Below are 6486 nucleotides of genomic sequence, written 5' to 3' on the forward strand. Positions count from 1 at the left end.
CGACGAATCCGATTATTCTTCCTTGCTCACACTCATTGCCTCCAAGAGAAAAGATTTTCTAGACCTCATAGCTTGTGTTTTTTGCTGAGTTTGATTCACGTGTTTTTTCGTGTATAGCTTCTTTGGTTCATTTATGCTGAAGGGTTTTTGTTTGTTACTAATTGGCTTTTGTCCTTGTTCCTTGTTTAACAAGTGATTTTGCATTTCCCCGTTTTCCTTGCATTTTAGCGAGCCTCTTTTGTTGACTTCTGATGTACTTTTTCGGTAGTTATAAGTGCAAATAAATTTTTGTTCTCTCTGTCTACGTTTGTGGGATCCACCCTGTTCCAGTCGTCACTGGAAGGTGACAGATCCCAGCAGGCCCACTAGTTGAAACATGGCATTCTGATTAATATTGTGCTTGTAGAATATGAGTTAAGCAGCAAAATCCACCCCTTTTTAGCCATCTCACGAAGCGGCCATTTTGTCATTTCTGTCGACTGAAAATGACATCGCAACTACTCAGGGCTCAGATAACGACCAATCATGGCTCAGCTTCAGAAAACAGGTCAGCCGTGATTGGTCGTTACCTGAGCCCTGAGTAGTTGTGATGTCATTTTCAGTCGAGAAGTGACAAAATGGCTGCCCCCAGGGATGGCTAAAAATGAGTGGATTAACTCTTGTTCCACAAACGCAATATTTATCAGAATGTCTTGTTTCAACTAGTGGGCTTGCATAGAACGTATTCTTGAAAAAATATGTTTGGGTTGACATCCCCTTTTAAGAAAAGCTACATTTCTTGCTTGTTCAATATCCCGTTACCGCTGTGTCCAATCTGTTTCCTTGAAATACATAAATGAGCTCATCGGCTACAACAGGCCTGAAAAGGGCTACGAAATGCTCCCGTCAGCTGTAGCGTGCTGACCTGCCCAACAGGAAAGTGGGCCTTATCAACAGGAACACCAGCATCCTAGCCCCGTCCTCTTCAGGCCTTCTGCCGTTAAAGCTCCAAAGTCACCCGGGATCAGCCGCATGATCATGAGGGCCTCTCCTGCAGCTCAAAACACGTCTGCTATCATTTCGATATCAACATGCCATAGTTATGTTATGAAGACACCAGCTATTGTTTTAAATTGTGGGGGAAAAAATGCAAAATACGTCTCCTTTAATTGGGATAGCTAGCTAATCAGAACTGCTTGACCTCTGACGACAGATAATGTTTGATACGCACAATCTGTATAGAGTGCTGGTAGAGGACATGTCAGCGTGCAATTGTTTTGTACAATATGTCTGTCTAGTCTCCAGCTGCCACCTCTGGCGCCCACACCTCATGGGGCATAAAGAGTTGGCACCGTTCCCCAACTTCCAACTCGAACACACATTCCCTCTGCCAGAACCAAATAACCAGAGCATCATGACTTGCTGTATTTTCAACAGGACACTTTTACTTTGCTCCTTGACCCCATTTTGCGTTATAAAAACATGTCAAGCTCTTTTTGTCACAAGCTTTAAGAGGCGGGCCCCGATGGGGTTGGTTGTGTCTGAGTGAGTGTCTGGGCGTGTGCAGTGGTTCACAGCAGATTTATGTGCTTTATGTATTTTAGTATCCTCCCGGCATCCAATAAACGGATGAAAATTGCATTGGCAACTGTGGCTCCCTTTTGCCATATGCCAGGGCGTTGTAGTAAATTGTTGTGTTAGACTGACTGCACTACTTTTTTTCTCATTTGTGGGCACTTGTGTATTTCAAATGCTTTTATTTCTGTTGCGCTTGAGATTTTAATCGACGCGTTGACCGTTTTTCTGCTGTTTTTATAGGCTTTTGCGACCGCTTCCCGTGTCGCTGCAAACTAACTGGCTCGAACTGTCCTTTTCTGTTTATAGACGGTCCAAGCATCTAATCTTTTGCCTGCTTGCCTCTTAATCCTCACATCCATCCCCTTGGTCTCGTATTGACCTCGCAAGCAGACTTTCCATGAATCCCGCTCCTTGCTCACATGCAGTCCAACCTAAAATCAACAAGCACTGTTCTGAGGCATGTCAGCTATTTATATATATAAAAAAAAATGCATGTAAGACTTTGGATGCTGTTTTTTTGCCAGGTCCCCACATTGTCACCCTCCTCTGAAAACACTTAGGGTGAATGGAAAAGTGTTTGAGCCTCTCATCAGCTTGTCAAAAGGCCCTTCGGGAACAACACACATAAAGTCACACTTGACTCATTTTGTAACGCCGTTTGCTTAACCGTGATATTTTGGAACATTTTCCAGGATGATGATCTGAAGACATTCCACTAATGACACTGTCACATGTAAAGCGTGTGCTTGTTTTCAAAGTCCAAATATGGAGATAAGATGTCTGGTTCACACACATCCTCGTCTGCGGGTTTCAACACAATGGCGCACTGCTTGACCGCACTAACGACCCCTGTAAATCATTTCAAACCACAACACATTCGTTTTTAGCGGTTTTGCCCACATTTTCCACTGACTCCATTTGACATCTTTTGCGGTTGTTTGTTACAAGGTGTTTTTGCAGTATTGTACTCCACACTGCTGGGGTAAATAGGAAACAATCCACTGAAGAGCTGCAAAGCATTCCAGTTGAAAGTAAATTAAAAAAAAAACATGATAAAAGATGCTAATGCTAAACATTAGCATTAGTCATACACAAAAGCCTCTCACCAAGTTGAACTTTAGTACAAATTTCACAACCAGTAAATAAGTCACAGTCTTACGAATGTTTCTCGTCATTATTTTTCATTTTGTTTTCAGTGTGACCCTGATACTCTCTCGTAATTTTCAACCAAGTGAGGCGCTAACATAAGATGAATGACTGTTACAGCCAGTGTCCACTTGCATGTTGAGTGGCTGATAATGAGTAGGTTTTGTCCGAAGTTTATAAGACGAAACGTAGGCTGAAGGACAGAAAAAGATTTGATTTAAATTTGGTTTGTGAAGATGTGATTTAGGACAAGAATGAGTTGAAGTTTGAAGAGCAAAGCATATGAAAGAGTTTTCCTGGAAGTTACTTTTGCACACTTCTGTCTTGCTGCCAAATACTTTGAAAGTAGTTCCAGCGACATGAAACAATTTCAAAGACGTTGAGACCATGGAATCATTTTCAGGGAAGAAACAGTGCTCTGAAATTATATCCAATGGTTTGGATAAAAGTCTATTGTGCAGCAGCATTATTCAGCATTAAGAACCGGCGTAATTAGTGCACTTACATAAAAAGTTCCATAATTATGTTTTTTATTTGGCGTCTTAGAAGAAAAATTGAACGAAAACAGGCTAATTCAAAATGGAAAATTACACTTCTGGAATTGAGATTAACAAAGCCATTTTCTTTTTTGAACGCAAAAGGTTAAAAAACCTCAAATATCTCCATGGGGTTCCTTGAGAAGTGCCACCGTAAAGATTTTACTAAAAGAGGGTGAAGGCATGAAAATTGAATGGTGTAGCTGAATGGCAGATCTATTGTTGAAATTAACTAGTACCGTATGTTGAAGCACATTAGCACAGATATCATTTAAATTTGAAACAGGTTAAGGATTACCAAAGCAAATACAGAGCAAAGTGTCACAAGTCAAGTCTAACGCTTAAGAGATTTTTTTTTTTAATTGATTTTTAATTAGCTGAGTAATCGATGGAATTAAATTCACTCGTGACAGCCCAAGTTATTATTAATAATTAATGGCATTTGTTTATGTCAAGACACAGATCATGTTGATGATTTCTCACAATGAGAGACGGATAAATACCAATATGACGTACAATATGACAATACAACCGCTTAGTTTCTAAAAATCTCTTCCATTGGTCACATTGTCAACTGATAACCTATATGACATTCCTAGAAAATCACAATGTGCCTTCACTGGTGCGCTGTTTTTTGGTTTTTTTACAGGCTACTCATGTAGTCCTTGGGGGCCCAACATTGGTGACCCCCTGGTCGAAAGTTTACCAAAACATAATAAAATGGCACTGTCACGTGTATAATGTTTTTTTTTTTCCATTGTTGTCATGTTGTTGTCCTTTAATTGGAACAGAGACAAGTTAGATTCCTGATTTTTGAGTAACTAACCATTTTCTATATGCAGTACTTAAAGCAGATTTAAATACTAATACATATCCTCCTTCCCCTGACTAATCTTTTTTTTGAAAATCCAGACGGAATTATGGCTCCCCGCAAACCAGACTGATTTAAAAGAGAACTCTACATTTTTTTAGTGTGCTAATTTGAACTCCAAAGAATAACAGTGGCTACTGTGTTTTTCAGGAGTCTGGAACCAAACGTCCGTCGAGGGAGTCTGCAGTGGACACAGGTGCTTGTTTGCTCTCTTTCCTCCATCAAGGATTTTTTTGTTCAATTATACATTCACATGTTAATGTTTTATGTACCATGCTATTTTAGTGGTGGGCTCGGGGGAGGGCAAATGACTTGTTTTCATTCACACAAACTCTTGATTGCATGTTTTTGTAGTAGTATTTGGCTGTTTTACTTAGACTGGTAGAAAAATATTTTTGAACATACTGAGAGAAAAGAAATTGTATTTCAGTCGTGCCTTTTAGCTACCTTTAACTCTGAACCAAATTGCATTTGTACACGACTGGCAGACATTCCTTATTACACATGCAGACGATTATTTTCACACTTAAAACATCTATAACAGCCGAACACTGTTATTCAGATGCAGCTAAGCTTCTCATTATGGGAACTAATTATGGGACAGTAAATCAAATCACACTGAAGCCCTGAACTGACGTCATTTGGCATCTGCCAGCATACAAATAAAACCAAACTCTGTTGGGGTAGTGGGGATTCCAGACTTGAAATATCAACAAAAAACATCAACACACCACAAAGTCAATTTACTATTTAATACATAGATTGACAAGATTATAAAGGATTGAGCTCAAGGGAAAAACGGACTCATAATAACTCATAATCTTTGACGCATATTATATTGCAATGATTACACAATGAATGATAATAAGTCAATATGGAAGACACATCATGAGCTATTGCATAACGGATCAAAGTGTTGAACAAGCTGTTGAAAACAACTCATATTTACGACAACGATGTGCTAATCTGCGAGTTTACTGAGTAGTCATTTCTTCCTGCTGACGTCATCATTACTTGCAATACCGATGTCTTGTGTTCTGCGCAGGATCCAATACAAAGTTTTGCAACGATAATAATGTTCCGTTTTTAATTCACGCTGACTGCTTGCAATGATGACTGAAGCTTTTGATTATGTGAATTGAAGCAGGCAATTCAAGTCATGAAGTTGTGCATCAAAAGCTAAGATGGTAATAAACATAACAATGAGCATTATGCTTGATTCAATGGGAATTAGTCTGCAGTTTTTCAGTCAATAAAAGTAGCGATTTTAGCACACCTTCAATGGCGCAAGCGTCTCACAACGAAACGCGTAGTCAAGTCGGCATGGAATCTGAACATGCACACTGCAGCAACAACCCTTTTTCATTTTCAATTGGACCAAACGGGAAGGCGTCCCTTTACGATACGATTAATTCAAACGCAGTCACATGCACGCGCAAGCGCACATAACAGAGGAAAACAGCACAGCTCTGCCACATACCTCCGTGTCTGGAAATAGCCTCCCTTCCTCTCCATCTTTCCTTTGGCTCATCTGACAGGCGGTCAGGGCTCATCAATCATTTGTCCTTGATCCTTACTTGAAGGTGGTCGAGGTCACAGGTTCAGATAGCCACATTAAAATAGCAGAGGATTCTTTCTGGGCGTGGGTGTGTCTTTCAGAAATGTATGTTCGGTACATCCTATCTTATTGTGTTATCACATTTTCCATTCCATTATGATTACATCGTCAGTTTATGATGGTTCACATGCCAAATACTAGTTAGATAAATACCAAATATCTCCAGCCACAGCTTTAATATGTTGATTTAGGAGTCATAAATCAACCTACAACAATTTATTGCTGCCGTAATCTCAATCGTGCTTGCCACCCCTTTTATGGACATTTTTTTATGCTGATTTTTTTTTTGGGGGGGGGGGGGGGGGCGGTGAAGACATTTTTGTTTTCCTGGCACAGGAACAGCATGTCTTATTTGCTCTTGTTGGTCAAAGGGTCAGCTCTGGTCCTGTTTATGCAGAATCTTCCAAATACTTCTGAAAATGGAGGACATCAGGAAAGTGATGCACAAATGGGAACGTTTTCGGTCTGTTAAGGTCGCCACAAGCTACTGTAAGTTTTAGATTTGCGTGTGAGTCCCTGATGAGAGTGTGCAGACATAGCAACAGTAACGCCACGGTAGCGTGTGTGCGTGTGTCCGTCTTGGCGCCCTTTCCTGTTTAAGCCTTCCAAGCACATAAAGTGCCGTCTCACAATAGTCCATTGTCCCGTCCACCCTCCACTCTTCCTGTCAGGTCAGAATTCACGGAAATAAGGACACAGTGCAAAACAAACAGCGGCGGCTACTTCTCTACACCCACTGGTGGGCCCTCCAGGAGGGA

This window comes from Filicampus tigris, chromosome 19 (assembly GCF_054856515.1).
Source record: "Filicampus tigris isolate MCC_2025a chromosome 19, RoL_Ftig_1.0, whole genome shotgun sequence".
Classification (NCBI taxonomy): Eukaryota; Metazoa; Chordata; class Actinopteri; order Syngnathiformes; family Syngnathidae; genus Filicampus; species Filicampus tigris.